This window comes from Ictidomys tridecemlineatus, chromosome 8 (genome assembly GCF_052094955.1).
Source record: "Ictidomys tridecemlineatus isolate mIctTri1 chromosome 8, mIctTri1.hap1, whole genome shotgun sequence".
Classification (NCBI taxonomy): domain Eukaryota; kingdom Metazoa; phylum Chordata; class Mammalia; order Rodentia; family Sciuridae; genus Ictidomys; species Ictidomys tridecemlineatus.
Window position 1 is genome coordinate 145,799,330 of NC_135484.1, and position 19,404 is coordinate 145,818,733.

General features: G+C 46.4%; 1 protein-coding gene across 1 annotated transcript in view; it reads left to right on the top strand.

Moving 5' to 3' along the window:
- Rnf182 (ring finger protein 182) overlaps positions 1-19,404 on the top strand; it is a 98,600-nt gene that overhangs the window by 16,466 nt on the left and 62,730 nt on the right. Inside the window, exon 2 of the mRNA XM_078020558.1 lies at positions 10,682-10,776. The gene's annotated coding sequence lies outside the window, so the exon portion shown is untranslated. The remainder of the gene's footprint in view (positions 1-10,681; positions 10,777-19,404) is intronic.

Sequence of the window (19,404 nt, forward strand, 5' to 3'; positions counted from 1 at the left end):
GGCATGGTGGTGCACTCCTGTGATCACAGTGACTCGGAAAGCTGAGGCAGGAGGATTACAAGTTGGACGCCAGCCTCCACCACTTATCAAGACCCTGCTGTAATGTGGTGGACGGTGGTAAGGCCTGATAGAGGAGCTGGAGTCAGATGAGAGGTGAGACTTGTCTCAAGCCATTGAGCCTGACTTGATCTGCCCTGTGAGCCAACGGAAATCTGAACAGGGAAAGCACAAGATGAAGACATTTTTTTGTAATAAAAATTGGGGGGCATAAAAGATTAAAGAAAATCTTGTATCTAAAGCAACGTAAGCGGTAAAATGACACGGACTTCTGTGACTTCTCTGATCCTATTCTGTAAACTCATTTTCCAAAGGCAGCTGCTACCCTTGCGTACTTTTTCTTACTTTTTTCTTACATACACACACAGATTTTATTTATGATGGAAATGCACACACAGGTGTATGTAATATGCTTTTCACATGCTCTGCCGCTTGCTTGTTTCATTTACCGTCCTGTTTTGGACGTTCAGTCACACTGGTACGCGTCACACCAGTTTATTTGTTTAACTCCTGTGTGAGAGCCCGTGGTCCGAACAGGTCATAATTTATTTCTCTACATGAAGAATTAGTCTGTTTGAAGGTTTTGTCCACTTTTCACTTTGTTATTGAGTTGCTGAGAGCCATAGCCCAGTCAGAATGACGCATGGCATTTTTGCCAGAACGGAGTGGTTGAGAGGTGACACCAGCAAGCCATTGAGATGATAATGGTTATGTTAAGCTGTGCATTCAATTGTAATATTAGATCCCTGCTGTCTGACTCGGCCTGCTACTTTGGAGTTCTCGCAGAGATTCCCGGAGAGTTCCCATTGGTTGGGGAAATACCAGAGGAGGGATTTCCAGTTGGTGGTTCCTGGAGGAGCCGAGTGCGAGGCGTTGGGGAGAGTTCCCGGGGAGCATGTGTGGAGTGTGCTGGTGGAGTTCAGAAATAAAGTTTGTTCCTGCTTCAGTGGCTCGTGATTTGTGCCCAGCCAGACTGCGGCATTGAGTCTTTGAATGCACAGAGATTCTACTTTGTGTGTGGTCTCTGTTTTAAAAAAGTAAACCCTTCTCACCCAAAGATTACAAAGACATTCAATTACAATTTCTTCTGAAAGGTACAAAATTCCCCCATTTGTGTCACGAGGCAAGAATCTGATTTTTCTTTCCCCCAGGTGAGTAGGCCATGATTCAACACCTTTAACTAATAGTCCGCATTTCCCCTCTCATGGATTGAAACGCGCTCCCCACCCAGGTTCTTAGGGTGCGTGTGACTGTGTTGGGAGAGAGGGCTTTTAACCATGGGATGAAGGTGAAATGAAGTGACCAAGGGGAGGCCCTCAGCCGTAGGACTGGTGTCCTTCCCAGAAGAGATGCCTGTGACAAAAGGCCATGGGAGGACACGGGAGAGGAGGCCATCGGAACTGAGGACGCCCTAGAAGAAGCCACACATGCCAACACCTGCATCTTGGACGTCAGCCCCTCAAATGGTGAGAGACACTTCTGATAGTGAGCTGCCCAATTTGTGGGATTTGCTAAGGCAGCCCTCACAAAGGAACCCGGAGGGAGGCCGGTCAAGGTCACTGTCTGGGGTCATTATCCTAGGCTACTCCAAGCCTGTGGGCTCTCTCATGCTGACCGTGCTGCTCAGGGTGGCAGGACAACGTCACAACTCCAGGTATTGCCACTACATTTTAAGGCAGCAAACAAGTAAAAGGATGGTCAAGGCCATTTTTTTCTTAATGGTATTTCATTATTGAGAGAGAGAAAAAGGTCTTTCCTACAACCCCTGCTTCTCCAGGAGATTTGCCTTATAAACCTAAGGCCAGAACTGTCCCATAGCTACTCTGGCTGTAGGGCAGGTTGGCAAGGCCAGTCAGAAGTGTCCATCTCTGCAGTTTGAGATAGAGTTTGGTCAGCCTTCTCATTGCTGTGACCAGAAGACCTGGTAAGAATAATTCAACAAGGTAAATTTTATCTGGTTCATGGTTTCAGAGGTCTCAGTCCACAGACAGCAGACTCCATAGCTCTGGGCCCAGGTGCGGCAGAGCATCATAGTGGAAGAGTGTGGCGGCGGGAGGCGGCCCAGGACGGGCACACTTGGGACAAAATGTATCCCAAAGGCATGCTTCCAGTGACCTGCTTCTTCCAGCCACATCCTACTGTCACCAAAAGCTTGGTCCTTATCTTGAATGCCAATGTGATAGTGAGGACAGGATTTTATTTTATTTTTTTGGTCCCAGGAATTGAACCCAGGGGTGCTTAACCACTGAGCCACATCCCCAGCCCATTTTTGTATTTTATGGAGAGACAGGGTCTCACGGAGTTGCCTAGGGCCTCACTAAGTTGGCAAGGCTGGCTTTGAACTTGAGAACCTTCTACCTCAGTCTCCTGAGCCACTGGGATTACAGGTGTGTGCCATCGTGCCCAGCGGACGACAAGATTTTAAGAAAAAGAAAAAAAGAATTTGTATTGCTTTGTTAGAGAAGGAGAAACACAGAGGACTACTCCTGGCCCAGAGTCTTTGATTGTCACCATCAGAGGGAACAGAGGGCTTCTGAAGAGGTGATTCAAGGGTACCTGCGAGGTGGGCCCTGTCTGAGTCACAATTCCCATGTAGCCTTGGAAGAGGGCCCTTCCTTAGGACTCGTGGTGGCATCTCTGAGGTCTGGATCACTTTATTCCTGAGGTGTGTGGGCTTAAGGACAGAGAGCTTAGCTCAGGATGGGAAGAGAGGCAACGATGCTCCCCAGGGTTGTCCCATGTCTTTGGTACCTAGTTATATTCATAGAAGCCAACTGCCGGGCGGGATGCAAATCAGAAAACCCAGCCACCCACCCGTCTTCATCACTGAGCCCAGGGCCTTTCTCCTAAGTGCCGTACAGAGTGGACAGAGCTGTTCAGGCTCATTCTGGGAGTGGGAAAGTATGCTTGGTGCTGGACACAGCGTTAGGGCTACATAGTTTGGAAGATTATTTCCCTCATCACAACACAGGGGATGAAAGAGTCCAGTAACGTATTTTGAGTCCTTTCTGTGTACCAGTCCTATGTATGCTTGAGTCGAGATAGAAACTAAAACACAACAAAATAAAACAGGTCCAGTGTTCCCTAGAGAAGGATCACCATCTTGGGGCCCTTATCCATTTCCTCTTTTTCAATAAATTTGAGACAGGGGTCTCCTTAAGTTGCACAGGCTGCCCTTGAACTTGTGATCCTCCTGAATAGCTGGGATTACAGGCATGTGCAACCACTTTCTGTTGCCCTCAACCGTTAAGTGGGGGGCTTAACCTCGGAGCCACATCCCCAGCCCATTTAGCCCATTTTATTTTTCATTTTGAGCCAGGGTCTTGCTAAGTTGCTGAGTCTGGCTTGGGACTTGCTATTCTCCTATGCCCTTACTCATTTCCAAGAAGGCTTTAGAAACCTGCAGCAAAACTTTCTATGCCTGGTTCCTGACACGTGGGTGACCTAGGAGAGGTCCCTGCCTCCCGCTGTATCCCAGCCTAACCTTGTAGATGTCAAAAAAGCTAAAGAAGCCTGTGAGTCTCAGAACATATAGAACAGGGACATCCGGGGACAAGGGGAGGATGTGACCCCAATGGGGAAGAAACCAGAGTGTGACAGAAGAGGTTTGTGCTACACAGTTGGGACAAAAAGAGACACAAGCTGCCCTTGCAGAGGGGAAGCCTGCTGCTCACCAAATGCCTCTGTGGGCATCTATCAGGCCTTCCTTGCAGTTGGGTTAGGGCCCTGGGACTAGTTCTAGTGGATAGAATGTGCAGAAGTGGGTTCCTCCTGTTGTCTCTTCTACTCCTCTGAGATGGTGGAGATGCAGTAGGAAAGCAGTTCAGGTCATGGATGCCAAAGAGCAAGGAAAGTTGCTGCAGTCCGGCTGCAGCAAAATAACCGGCGGGTGACGAACAGCTTGTGTAGATTGATACAGCAGGAGAGGGAGCCGTTTATTGTAGGACAGGAGGGGTGTATATACATTCCACACAGCTTATCTTAATTAGCATAAACTAGATACAGCAGTCAACCAATAAGAAATCTCCACACTTAATGGCTTGCTGGCCTTACTTCACAAACCACTCCCTCTGGCATTTTGCCAGGCGCCATCCTGACTTGTTTATAGACTCTAATGGAAAGTCGTCTGACCGAGTGAGAAACAAAGCTTTGTTGTTTGAACCACTCAAATTCCGGGGATTACTCGTCACTGCAGCATACAGTCACCTGTCCTAACCATTACATTACTGAGAGATCCAGAAATAGTCACAGAGTTGGAGAATCTCAAAGCAAGCACAATAAAGAACTTCAAAGAGATGGCCTGATGCAGAGACAAGGCATTGTGAAGGAAAATGTGCTGGAGATACTGATTATATTAAAAAATACCGCTTAAATTAAACTTGACAGATGGTATATAAGCGGAAAAAAAAAGTGAATAAATTTATATGCCAGGCCAATGATAAAGAATGTTGCTGTTTTTTTCTATCTCATCAATAGCAGTGAATGCATCATTTTCTGTGACAAATATGGTAAATTTATAGATGAAGAATCAAGTAGTCAGCTGCCGTGTCAACTCAGGAAACACTCCTCGAAGGCGAATTTCTGCTTCAGTCTAGTGAAGCAGTAGAATGTCCCAGAAAAGGAGTGAGAGATGAGTGAGTCCCTCCAGAGCACTGGAAAGGTTGATGAACTCGATTCTCTTTAAAATGAAGACCAGGGACAAGGGAAAGAAAGAAAAAAGTGAATAAATGTATATGCCAGCTCTGCGATTAAGAGCATTACTGTGTCTATTATCTCACCAACAGCAGTGGCTGCATTATTTTATGTCACAAATGTGGTAGATGGTTAATTAGAAAATATAAAATTGTAGAAAGAAGGAAAACTAATGAAGAGTGGTGGTATTGTGAACATTGCTCTTAGCTCTGGTAAACACCTGTTTTCTTGTCTATTGAGATACTTCTCCCAAACATATTTGGATATCTAATTTTATATTTTGCCATTAATCCTTAGCATTATAAGATGACATTTCATGCTGTTTTTACGGTCTTCTTAACACAACCTTAAATGGCTGCATAATATTTTATGGAGAACAGTACTTTGTTTAACTATTCTTTTGTTAACCATTTGGACTGTTTCCAGGTTTCCCCTGTAATAACAACAAAGTAACAAACGCCTTTGTGAGTAAAGTTTTTTTTTTCTGTATTACAGATTATTAGGCTAAAGAACATAAATGTTTGCCAGACACAGTAGCACACACCTGTAATTTTAGCTACTTGGGAGGATTGCAAGTTCAAGGCCAGCTTGGGCAACTTAGCAAGGCTCTGTTTCAAAATAAAAAGGGATTGGGGTACAGCTCAGTGGTAGAACTGCTTATCTAGTATGTGCAAGGCCTGGGGTTCAATTCCCAGTACTGCCAAATAAATAAATTAATTAAAAATAAACATTTGTAATACTTAAGACATTCGGTCTTTCTCTAAAAGGATCCTAATCTTCTCACATATGTACTGTTGTCTCAAACTTTCAGCTTCTTTACTAAATTTAAATTTATTATACTTGTATTTAAAATGAAATAAAATAAGCACTATTTAAATTACAGAAGTGATGCGTGATCATTGTAAATGTGTCAAGTTAAAAGTTATATTACCCCATCATGTTATTTCCCAAAGTAATTACCGTTTATAGTTTGTTGTATATTCTCCCAGATTTTTTGATATGCATAGACTGACATTTATTGCAAGCGATCGTCGGTATTAAAAACACGCAGAGCGTTTTGCATCTTGCTCTTTTTCGTTGATTGCTATGTCTGTGACATCTTGTCACACTGGCACATGTACATCCACCTCATTCTTTTTAATAGCTGCATGGTTTGAACACAGTACAATCTCGTTGTCCCATCTCCTTTGATGGACATTTGGGTTGCTTCCAAGTCTTCTCCCGTTACAATGCTGAGGCGAGAGTTCTTGTGTCTACCGTTTATGTTTAATGAGCATTTATTGCGGTGAAAATGTGACTTTGAAAATAATCCCTGGCAAGACGCTTCTCTCTCCATGTGCTGAAACATACAATATTTAGAATTTTAAGTTTGCATCGAGTGAGTCATTTCCATTAAAACCAGGTTAAAATCACAACGATCTTTTCCTCTTATATAGGAATGAATCCTCTTGCTCCAGATGGGACATAAAGCTCCTTAAATTGAAATTCATTGCATGAGGGCACTGATGGCCCTCAACAGATGGAGGAACAATCTCATTTGGGTGGTTATGTAACTCGGCGATTATCATGGAACCCTCAGACAGCACCAGGCAGAAGGTGGATGGAGCGCAGCTCTGCAGCACAGGCAGGTGACCAGGCTGTGGGTCGCTCTTCCCGGTCTTTTGTATTTATTGGCTAGTATTAATAAGATGGTCTAGGATCTGAGCAGTGTACTGATTAACCTCGGACACTCAGAAATCGGACATTGGGCTGCCAGTTGGCATTCAGAGAGTTTCTTCTTAGGTGACCTTGAGGGTGCCCTCTCTGAAAAACCACATTTTCACCAGGGTGCCAGACAATGCCTCTAGTAGAAGGATATGGTATTAATATTAATTCGGTAAATATTTATTGATAGGTGCCAAGAACCGTCCTCAGTGCTAGGGATATGAGTGTAAATAAAATAGATGGGGCTCTATTTTTAGATTTCACAAAGGTGACCTGGTCATCTTTAGCTCAAAACAGTGAAGGGCTCTCCTGGAGTCCCGTCAGCCCCCACGGATTTAGCTTCTACGCCTTGTATCTTCTCGGGATGCAGGCTGATAGGTGGACACCTGGGCACAGGTATTAGCCAATCAAAAGGCCCTTTGAGCTGATCCATTCCATGAGATACTTTCCTCCTGGCCTACATTTTGGCTGCTTGGCTAAAGTTAGCATCCAGTTGCTCCCACACACTCCTTCCTCCTCCCTTCCTCCCTCCTTCCCGTCCTTCCCCCTGTAATAGTGTCCAGAACAAAGATCTGGAACAGCAGTCGGTACCTGGTAAATACCAAATAAAATTTTTTGATTAAATTTCTACAAATATATATATTTTTTTGCCTAAATTTCAGAGACTGGGATATCTTTGGGGGTATACAGGGATAAATGAAATACTATTTCTACCTTCTAAGACCTAAGATCTAGCTAAGGGTAGGCATAGCAAGCAAACTGTCTCAAAATAAAATATAAAAAGATATGGGGATGTAGTTCAGTGGTTACGTGTCCCTGGGGACCCCCCCATAAGAAACCCTTTATGATGTGCGTACATGACTAGATCACACACCTCCATCTCCCCAACGACAGTTACCACTCCCATTCTCTTGTTCTATTCAATATACCCCAGGACTTTTAAATTTACCTAGAATTGGCAAGCCAGCCTGTGCTTTGGTGTGTGTGAGAGTACATTCTCTTCTCTCTCTGGTAGAGGCAGCCCTGATTCATGTTTTGGACTTGTTTGCAAAGTGGCATAAATATTTTAGGACATATTTGAGATTTCTCTCATGGAAACCCACCCTCCCGTCTCTCTGTGCAGAAGTTTCTAGCTGTGGAGAGAAAGTACCATTAAAAAATAATTGTAAAGATGCTGATTCCATGGCAACCGTGACCAGTGGACGTCTATAACAGGTTTGATGAGTTTAATTTCAGTGATGACAAGGACAAGTTGTATTATTTAGCAAATACCTTGACCTAATTTGATCACTTTTTAAAAAAAAATCTGCTCCCAGTTAAATAAAGGCTGTAGTGGGACAGACAAATCAGAATCCATTTGGTTTTCAGGTCAGTAGCACAATCTCAACCACTATTTTCAGACAGACTTGAGGCTGTTTATTGTAAGATTACTAGGTATCCTAAACCTTCCTTCTTATATTTATGCGTATTGGGAAAAATAGTGAATAAGGGAAAAACAACTTCTTGGATATTTCCTGTAGAATAACACTTGAATGTACCATAACGAATGGGTGAAATTTTAATTTCGCCTCAGGTCACTTTTAATGTTCCACCCGTAGATGGCAGCAAGTGACCAGTCTGCGGAGCCTCCGGGCCCTCCAGCCCGTCCTCAGCTGGTGGACCTGTTGTACAACCACCCTCCCAGGCATGAAGGGAGAAAAGAGCGCTGTCTTTAGTCATCTGAGATGCGGCTTCTGGCCAGGTGTGGAGAACGTTGTTCTGTTCCGATTCTTTTTTCTGAGTCTCAGCAAGATCTCCGGCAGCATCCAAGGACGGGCCATCCAGGGAGGGTGGGAGGCTCTGGGCTGCCTTGGATGGCCCGAGGTCTCCTGCTTGGACTCCTTTGCTCGGAGCTTTATGAAATGAAAGTTCTCCTGAAGATCCGGCCTTGTGCATTTGGTCCCTGTGGGTTTGGGCTCCGTCTCTCTTTGATTCCAACCTCCCAGCAAACTGCCCCCTTGGGCAGCCCATTTCTCGAGTCCTGCCAGGCACCACGTTTCCCTTGAAGTTGGAGGGTCCCCGTGCAGATGACTTTAAGCAGAATGACCTAGAGTAGGCACAAGCAGGCTGATAGGTGGTGTGCATCGATTCCGTGCTGCTTTTCTGTCCAGGGCTTGTGCCAAATACTTTTTAATTTGCTCCGTCCCACCTCTTCACATTAGATGACATGAATTTGTTTGACCAATGAGGAGGTGGAAAGAAATTAATTTGTTCAAAGTCACCAGTTTAATCAGATTTGACAAGTTGAAGGAGTCTCCTTCTCAGAATGTGGTAAGATTCTGACCTTCGTGACTTGTATGTTGGATTACAGCGATTATTGCCAACGAGAAGCTTAAATTATGAGAATAACACCAAGACAGCAGAAACTAAGAAAGCCAAAATTATTGCATTGGGGGTGGGTGGGTGGTGTCCTTGGAAGACACTGGAATAAAAGGGCTAGCTTAGTGTTTCTAGATTTTCTTTTTTTTTAAACTTTAAAATTTTTTTTATTTGTTCTTTTTAGATATACATGACAGAAGAGTGTAGTTGACATATTATACATACAAGGAATAAAACTTATTTAATTAGAATCCATTCTCATTGCTGTGCATAATGTAGAGTTACACTGGTTGTGCATTCACATATGAGCAAAGGAATGTTATGTCGGATTCATTCTACTGTCTTTTCTATTCCCACTCCCCCTTCCCTTCATTCCCCTTTGTGCAATGAACTTCTATTCCCTGCCCCCTACCCCTTACTGTGTGTTAGCATCTGTGTATTAGACAGAACATTCAACATTTGGGTTTTTTGGGGGGACTGGCTTATTTCACTTAGCATGAAATAGTCTCCAGTTCCACCCATTTACTGGCAAATGCCATAATTTCATTGTTCTTTATGGCTGAGTAATATTGCATTGTGTATATATACACCACATTTTCTTATCCATTCCTTTATTGAAGGGCACCTAGTTTGGTTCCAGAGCTTAGCTATTGTGAATTGTGTTTCTAGGTTTTCATAGAAATGGAAGAGGCTTGGGAGGCCTGGGAGGTAAACAGGGACTTGCCTGAAGTGAGGCTGATATCTAACTTCCAGTTGCCCTTCATTGCTGTAGCATTAAGAACTTGCTAGCATGATCTTGTTGCCTGGGCCAAGTTGTATTGTACTGAATTTTCAAACTCTCCTGGGAACCTAGGATCTGTGCCTACTATCAAAGTGTCTCTGGTGGTATAAGGCCTCTGGAAGCATCAGCAATAGGTAGAATCCCTAACTTACAGACAGTTCATGCAGAGCCGTGTTCACCATCATCAAAGAAATGCAGTCACAGCTACGAGGAGATACTACTTGGTACCAACAGGGACAGCCATAATACAACAGTCAAATAACAGCAAATTTTGTTGAGGATGTGGGAAAGTTGGAACTTTCATACACCACTATGTGGAATGAAAGGCAACGTAGCCACTTTGGAACCCAGTCTAATGGTTTACCATAGGACCCTGCAATCCCACTCCCAGGTTTAAGCCCAAGGGAAATGAAGATCTATGACCACACAAAAAATTTGCACATGCACGTTTATAACAGCAGCGTGAGTCACAGTAGCCAAAATATGGGAAATAACCAGGTGCCCATCAATTGATAAATGGGTATATCCATACAGTAGGGTTTGCAGTAAAAAAGGTGTGAGGTGCTGATTCATGTGCAACAGAGATGAACTTTGGAAACATTACGTTAAGGAAAAAAGATGGTCACAAAAGACCGCATGTTGTATCATTCTATTTATACAAAATATCTCGTAAGTAAATCTATAGAGACCAAAGGTTCGTGGTTGCCTAGGGTTAGGGGTAGGGTATGCAGGATTAGAAGAGTGAGAACTAAAGGGCCAGTTTCTTTCTTTTCTTTTATCTTTTAAAAATATTTTAAAAATATTTTTAGTTGTAGATGGACACAATACCTTTATTATATTTATTTATTATTATATGATGCTGAGGATCGAACCCAGTGCGTCACACGTGCTAGGCAAGCGCTTTACCACTGAGCTATAGCCCCAGCCCTCTAGTTTATTTTTGATGTCCTAAAACTGTGGTACTGGTTGACTGAAATAAATATACTAAACCCCATTGAATTACTTACATAAAATGGGTGCATTGGATAGTCTGCAAACGACATCTAACAAAGTGTCTGTTTTTTCTTCCCTTTGTTTCTTTTCTTTTAGGATCCACCGTCTGCTCTAGTTACTTATGGAGAACTTACTTCTGTTCTAAACACTTGGCCTAGGTGAATTCTTAATCTTTAAGGCAATCTCACAGGGTAAGTGATTTAATTTTGTTTATTTTACAGATAGGGAAATCAAGACACTGAGGGACGAAGGATCTTGCCCAAGGTTATTAAACTTGGGAGAAGATGCTTTAGAATCACCCCGGGGGGAAGTGGGAGGACCCCAGAATCTCTGCTTTTTTTTTCTTTTGGTGGTGTGGGGATTAGAACCCAGAGCCTTGTGCAAGCACTCTACCAACTGAGCTATATTCCCAGCCCAGAATCTCTGCTCTTCATTGCAGGTCACACTGCTTGGAAGGGTTCGCTGTGTGCAATCACCTGGTCAATCCCCCCTTATTTTATATGTGGAAAAATAAGGCACGCTTAGGGTGGTCTGGCACAGAGTCAGGTCTGTTGCTCTGACCCGGAGCTCTCTCCATCATATCATGTCCCCTGGGTGCCAAAGGGTTAGCCAGGATGTAATGGCTCATTACCATTGGTGAATAGCCAAACTCTGCCAGGACCATGCAGGACAATTTATTATATGGCCAATGAATGGAGAAGGAGAGCTCACACTCTCCAGGCCCCTTCTGCCCCAGCAGGTCTGGGTCTGGGTTTTACTAGGGCTGGGTTGTACCGGGGTGTGGTAGATATGCCGTCATCAGAGCTATTTATGGGAAGGGCAGGTGATTTCCGGGAATCAGGATTCATTCTTCCTTAATTTGAACTTAGTTGGTCTGGCAAGGCATAAGTGGGTGTATTTTTTCTTAATCATTCTGATGAGTCCGAGGTCTTCCGGAGTATCAGCATGGTGTCTGGACCAGGGGGAGCTGGTCTGGAGTGCGCCTGCATGGTTGATCTGCAGCTGGGAGCAGGTGATTATCAGCACCCAGGTTTTAATGGTATCTGTAAGCAAACAGAGCCGACCGGACAGTAGTCTATCAGGATTTCAGGGTTCAGTCTGGTGCAAGGACACACCTGGAGCCGTCTGTATCCACAGGAGACAGTTTTTTGCTTCGAATTTGTGATTATTATTTTTGAATCTGGGGGCTGAGTGAAGTTGAAATGCCTAGGTGATGTTTGTGGTTGTGAAAAAGAAGAAAATGAAGGAGAAGACCAGAAAATTGGTCGGGGATTTGGGAGTTTGTAGAGGAAACATGAAATAATGTGCAAGCCAAACCATGAAATATTGCCTATTTCATTCTTCATTATGTATTACCAGAAGATTTCAAGGGAACAAAATTTACAGAAAGATCTGGTTCAACCTTTATGAACAATAATAGATTGAGTATGTCTTATCCAAAATGCTTGGAATTAGAACTATTTTGGACTTTGAATTCTTTTTTTTTTTGTGTGTGTTGGGGATTGAACTCAGGGCCTTGTGCATGTGAGGCAAGCACTCTACCAACTGAGCTCTATCCCCAGCCTGACTTTGAATTTAAAAAATTTTTTTTTGTTTGTTCTTTTTAGTTATACATGACAGTAGAATGTATTTGGGCATATTGTATGTACATAGAGTATAACTTCTCATTCTTGTGGTTGTACATGATGTGGAGTTACACTGGTCGTGTATTTATATATGATCATAGGGAAGTTTTGTCCAATTCATTCTACTGTCTTTGACTTTGGATATTTTAAAATTTTGGAATATTTGCATATAGATTATGAGATTTTTGGGGGGAAGGAACCCAAGTTTAAGCAGGAAATTTATTTATGTTTCACATATACCTTATACACATAATCTGGAGGTAATTTAATAAAGTATATTTATTTTTTTAGGTACTGAGGACTGAACCAAGGGGTGCTTTACCACTGAGCTACATCCCCAGTCCCCATCTTTTCAATTTTTTTTTTTTAAATTTTGCGACAGGGTTTCATGAAGTTGCCAAGTCTGGCCTCCAAACTTGCAATCCTCTTGCCTCAGCCTCCCAAGTCACTGGGATTACAGGTGTGCGTTGCAGCGTCCACCTCATGTAATATTCTTATTAATTTTGTGCATGAAACAGTTTCATGGTGTGCAACTTTCAACCTGTGGTGTCATGTTGGTTCTCTAAATCTTTCAGACTTGGGAGTGTTTTGGGTTTGGGGTTTGGGGATAAAGGATGCCCAGCCTATACTAGGTATTCCATATTCCCTGTGTTTCATTGTTAAATCTCATAAGGACGGGAGTGGGTAGCAGTCTTTGGAGACAGACGGGGTAACAAAGCAATCCTTGACATCTACTAAATGTCTTCGGGTCCTGGAGAATCAGAAAAAGCCTTCGCAGTCAGCATAGGATCAGATTCCTCACCATTGCGACGTCTCCTTGTCTTTCCTGCATCGTTCTCTATCCCTGAGTCAGACCTGGAGGGTCCTCCCACGTCTCTGGGCTTCTCCTTCCCTTTAGGGGACTGGCAGTTAGTTTGCCCCACGGTCTTCTGAGTTTTCGGGAGACGGAGCCCTCTGTCCACTCTGGCTGGAACTGCCCACTTGCTCACTGGCTCAGCTCATTTCTACCGCTGTTCCTCAATGGCTCCAGACAGGGCCCGGTTTCAAAAGATCTGTTTGTAGTCGTCACCTGTGATTTGTGACCTTGAAGGTTCCCCTCAAGGGAATTTCTCTCTCTGTGGGCCATGCGAGATGGCAAGGTGTTCCAAAGGACATGGAAGTCGGGGAGAGGGGGGACGGCAGCGTGGGGGAGGAGCCGATCCAGGCCCAGTCAACAAAATAAATTTGAGATGAAGAAGAACCACCCCCAGCCAGGGGACAAGGAGGCCTCCCGGGGAGCAGTGGCCGAAGATCAGGGACAGCTTCTTTGGGGACGGCAGGAAGCCGGGTCGGGTGGGTGTCTCAGTGTGAAGGAAAGCTCTCGTCGATGCACAGATGGATGGAGGGAATTCTCCCAGAAGTCAGGATAAGCCTCCGGCCAGGTCCACGATGACGTGTCAGCCGCTATTCGATTCAGCCATCAACATGAAAAGAATACACAGCGATGGCCTCCCAGCTTCATTGAGGTAAGTGTAAGACCAATGTTTTCAGTGACTGTATAGAAAAAATATTTAGGACAATAAAATAAGCCGCAGCTTAAAGCCGGAGAAGAATTTTGGTCTTTGGGATTCGCCTTCCACCTTTAATCCTTTGGATAAAAACAATGGCAACGGGGGTGGCATTATTATGGAATTAGGTTTGGACTGATCTACATGGAAAGTTCTTCACTCGCCCCTGCCGGTGACCTCTCAGTATTGGACTGGATGGAGAACCCTATATAGCCCAGGTGGGCCCAGGGTCGGCCTGCCCCACAAGGTTTCTTTTCTTACTCTCCTCAGAGCACCTCTCTTTCTGTCTCTCTCTCTCTCTCCCTCCCTCTCTCTCTTTCCCTCCCTCTCTCTCTCTCTCCCTCTCTCCCTCCCTCTTTCCCTCCCTCTCTCCCTCTTTCCCTCCCTCCCTCCCTCTTTCCCTCCCTCCCTCCCTCCCTCTTTCCCTCCCTCTCTCCCTCTTTCCCTCCCTCTCTCTCCCCCCCACCCTCTCGGCTGGCAACATGCCCAGCTCTGGGGAGGATGAGATTGGCCTGGGCCAATCATAATTTGAGAATCACCCTTTGGCGACTGGCCCAGGGATGAGAGTGGACCCAGCGAGTGTCCCGCCGAGGCTGAGCTGTTGAGGGATTCTGGAGGGAATGTTCTGCCCCGATGACAAGGAGTAGCATGAGGAGAAATACATCTGTTCACCCCCATCCTCCTGTTTGCATGGAATTGGAGACATTGTGAAGGTTGCATCCGTGTCTGTCATTTTGTGCTTCCAAGGGGGGCTTCGGCCGACAGGAGCAGAGCACAGGGAAAGCAAGAGCCCGCCATTGCTGAGATTGCTGGAGTTGCCCACCTCTGCAGGTCTTGTTTTGTAAAACAGACGCTTACTATTTGGGTTGCATTTAGTCCAGACTTTCCTTTGTTGGAGTTAAAAGCATCCTACCTTCTGGGCACAGGGTCCGTGCCTGTCATCCCAGTGGCTCTGGAGGCTGAGGCAGGAGGATCGTGAGTTCCAAGCCAGCCTCAGCAACTTAATGAGGCCCTAAGTTACTCAGCGAGACCCTGCCTCTAAATAAAATGTAAAAAAGGGCTGGGGATGGGGCTCAGTGGTTCAGCACCCCTGGATTCAATCCCCGGTACCAAAGAAAACAAACGAGCAAAACACTCTCCTCTCTGACACCAGTACTTTAACACTCACTCTCTGCCTCTGCCAATGTAAGAAGAGCTAGCATGTCCATTTGGGATGCAGGCGGAGCATTGATCCCAGGTCCCCTGAGGCTGAGCTGGCTCTCCGCTGCCCTGCATTTCAATCTTTTCAATCATCTGATTTTGTGCACACACAGTAGAGTTTTACAAATGAAGTCCCTGAAGAGAAAACAAAACCAAATTAAAAGTTTGCTTAAATAAACGGATCCTGTAAAATCCTTTTGGAGTAAAAGCTGATGAAACAAAGGCGTCTCCAGGGCTGGGGGTTCAGAGGGTCGGGCAGGGCAAAGTCCAAGAGGGGAAAAACCCACAGAAGAAACAACAGGAGTAATTAGGGTCTGGGGAAGGAGCTCAGCTTGCCGCTCCGGAGCTGTGCTGGGTGGGAGCTGTGCTGGCTGCCCGTGGGAGCCCCTCCAGAGCCATGAGGCAAGTTCCTTTCCAGGTCACGTCTAACGAGTCGGCACCTCTTCAGGTTGTCATCACCCAAACCCCCAGACCACAACCGCACTTCCCCATCGATACAGAGATACCCCACAAACCCGTGACCTGCACTCTCCTTGGAAGCCACGCACAGTTCCACAGCAGTGACCCGGGAGGGGGTTCTGTGTGGAATGAGATGCTCTATGAATCAACTGAACTACTGCCGTCGGAGGGCAAAACATGACGGCAGGGGCCAGGTCGGGTTCAAAGACAGGACACAAACCCAGTGGTGTTTATTTTGGCGTGTGCACAGACCACTGCATCTCAAATGTAAGGTTGTGGCCTCTGCAGGAGAGACCCAAAGTTACGTACGTGCCACCGGAGATACCCCATGAAAGAGGTTCCATGCCACCAGGAGGGTGAGACACCGCTTCCCGGAAGTGCAGGCTTTGAAGGGATCCTTGGAGGGGGGGTAGTTAGTGTTCACATTTGGGAGAGTCAGAGACAAAGGGCATTCCAAGCAGAATAACACCATTGTAGCAGAACACTGTATTTTAGTTTAGTTGTAGACAGTGCAGTGCATATTATAAGGGGCAAAACAAGTTAGTACCAGATGATAGAAAAAGAGTTGGGTAAGGTTGTTACTCCACAGGTAACGGGAGCCATGGAGTGTGTAGGAGCAGGGCATGACTTTAGGAAGACCGAGCCAGCACTAATGATGGGGATGACCAAAACCACACGTTCACTTGGGAAGCACTTGTGATGGTTTAGATCAAATATACGGAAGTCCTTACTGCGTATGTTAGTTTCCATTCCTGTAACAAGTACTCGAGGTAAATCAGCTGATAGAGAGACAAGGTTTATTTTGACTCCCTTTGGGAGGTTTTGGCCCATGCCTCCCTGGCTCTGTTGCTCTTGGGCCTTGGAGGCAGTCCATCACCGAGGCAGATGGAGAAAGCCCTCGCCCCATGGCCAGGAGGAGGGGGGAAAGGAAAGGAGGAAGAGGAGGGCTGGGGTTCCACGGTCCCCTTCAGGGGCTCTCCCCAGTGACTAGCAGATCTCCCAGTAGGTCCCACAAAGTTCCCACCACCTTCCAACAGCACCCACCTGGTGACTAAGCCTTTAACCCATGGGCCTCCGGGGGACATCAGAACATATGGCATTGGGTTACAGAAATGACCGTGGGTAGGGTCAGGGTGGCTACAGACACAGATTGACAGAAGGCAGCCAATGAGCCACAGTGTCCACACAGCCTGCAGGACCACGCCAGAGGCTGGGTGTCTTCCGGGCCTGAAGGTTTTGTTTCGTTGGAATCACACTGTTCCGTGCCAGGTCTTCCTGTCCGACAAGTGGCCTGAGAGCCCTGTGAGTTTCCCGTGTCCATCGGGTCTCGGTGACACTGGATATCACCCACGGGAGCCTGGACTGGGACCAGCAGGCCTCTTAACGTCCAGTGCACTCCATTATTCATCACCTTAAGCTTTCATACGCGTTAAGCTCCTTCAAAGGCAGCCTCACGAAGAACGTCAAGAGCCTGCGGAAGGAAGGGGTGTATGCGTGTGGGTGTGGGGGGGTGGTCACCTCTGGATTAAAGTCCAGCTTCTCTGCTGGAGGACAAGGGCCCCTGAGGCCGGCGTGGCCATGGCGGCATCTATTGAGAATTTCAAGGGAAGGTAAAGTCCAGGAGGAAGCAGCGACAGATTCCGTGAAGTCCCGGGAAGCATTTTTCCGTGGCTGGGTTTTTATGAGCCTGGCTTCTTACCTTCCTAAAGAGAGTGCCCTCACACAGGTGCACACAATTTGGTCCTTGCCACTTTCTTGATATCATTTTTGCCACCAGCTCACGAACACCCTGCATCATGGCCCCGTGGCTCAAGTTCAAGCCTTTAGAACTTGAAGTTGACAAGCTGGCCCTGCATCTCAGGGCCCTGGGATCCTGCCTGGAATGTGACCCGTGTGGACACTACGTCTGGGTACCTCTCAGGGCCCGAGCAGGCTGGGCTGACTGCCAGGGAGGACTCCACCCCTGGACTGCCCTTGATCCTCACCCGGATCTTCTTCTCTGTCGCACCTTCCCTCAGGGCCGGGCCGCCCTCAGGTTCATCTCTGGATCTCTGGTTGCACACGGAAGGGAGGCCCTGCCTCAAGAACAAACATTTTTAATTAGCTAATGATCATCAGCTGGGAGTGGATATTTCTTCTCCTGATGTATCTGTTCTCACAGTGGCAAAATGGCGACTCTGTTTTTCCCTGTAGTTGTAAAAACATTTTAATTTAAGCATTTTTCATAACATCATTTTATTTATTTATTTTTTTAATGTGGTGCTGAGGATAGAACCCAGTGCCTCACGCGTGCTAGGCGAGTGCTCTAGCTCTGAGCCACAACTCCAGCCCCATGCTATATTTTTTAAAGCATTTAATATAAGCATTTTTTAATAACATCATTTTATCTATCTATCTATCTATCTATCTATCTATCTATCTATCTATCTATCTATCTATTTGTAGTGCTGAGATTCAAACCCAGTGCCTCACACGTGCTAGGCAAGTGCTCTACCACTGAGCCCCATCCCCCTGTATATTTTAGTTGGTGCATTATAGTTGGATGTAATGGTGGGATTCCTTGTTCCATATTCCCACAGGCACATAATATGACAACACAATGTGGCTGATGTCACTTCTCTTCTCCCTCCCCAAGTCCCTTTCCTCTGGGTCTGCTGACCACCCTGACCTGTGGCTCTTCTGATCAGAGGATGGCGTGTTGGGCACCTCCCTGGCCTTCGGCCAAGCCCTCTGCTGGTGTGGACTCCTGGCTGTGTTCTGGTCCAGCCCTCTTGTTGGAGAGGAAAAGAAACCATTCAAAGGAGACTGAAGAACAGAAAGAGTTATCACAGGGACATTATTTTACAGCACCCACGGCAGGAAATAAGCCGTGACCAGCTCTCTCTGACCTGGAACTGTCCACTCCGCCCTTCACCAGGTGCTCACCAGGTGACATTGCTGTCCTAGAGGCTGAGGGGTGAGCACCGGCAGGATGGGCGAGTCCCTGTGGTTTGCGAGCTCACAGTCTAGAACGTGTGGCGGTGGACAAGGACCACACAGGTGAGCAAATGGCCATCAAGAGGTGAGATTCTGAAAGCCACCCAAGAGGATCATGTGGTCACAGGAAACTGGGTGCTCTCTCAGACTGGGTTGTCAGGAGAGTTCTCTTTAAGAAGGTGACATCAGGGTGAAGATCCGAGAGGCACAGGGAGCCCGTCTTGTAACTGGGGGACGAGCATCCCAGGAACAGAGGGGAGGACATGAATGCTCTTGATGTGTCCAGGGACAGGAAGAAAGCCTGTGAGGTCTCTTTAGGACTCAGAGCCTCACGGGACGTTGGTCCTGTCTCTCTGCAGTCGCTTATCTTGCCTCTGCCCAGGGACAGCCTGACAGTTCACCCGAGCTGTGTGTGGTGACATCACGTCTCTGTCCGCTCCTGCCAGCTGTCTATCTCTGCCTTCAGTTGGGATAACCAGATTCGCCAGCTCCTGGCCCCCGACACAGGGTTCTCATCGAAGGCCAGAAGCCCCGAGGGAGGCTGGACCCTTCCTCGGCCGTAGGTCCTCCTGAGTATCCTGTCATCTGCTCACTTCTCTTTTCTTCCACGGCCACCTGTCCCTACCTCAGTCCAACCCGCAGCCATCTCTCACCTGAACTACTGAGCCAGTCTGCCCAGGGCCCCCCCTGGTTTCATCTTGCTCCCCACAAACCCACCCTCCACAACATAGAATGGGCTTCAAAAAGCTGCTAATGGAGGGGAAGTTGGATGTGTACCCCAAAGTTCACACTGGAAACTTATTCCCAGTGCAATGGCGTTGACAGGCGGGACCTTCAAGTAGCCACGGAGTCCGGTTCACAAATGGACCAATGGCTCTGTGATGGCAGGAGAGTGTGGCCCCATCCCTCCTTCTCACAGTGTGCGCTCCTGCCCTTTCTCTTTCCACCATGAGAAGATGCAGCCAGAAGGCCCACTGCCAGTTGTGGGCCCAAGACTCTAGACTTCCCAGCC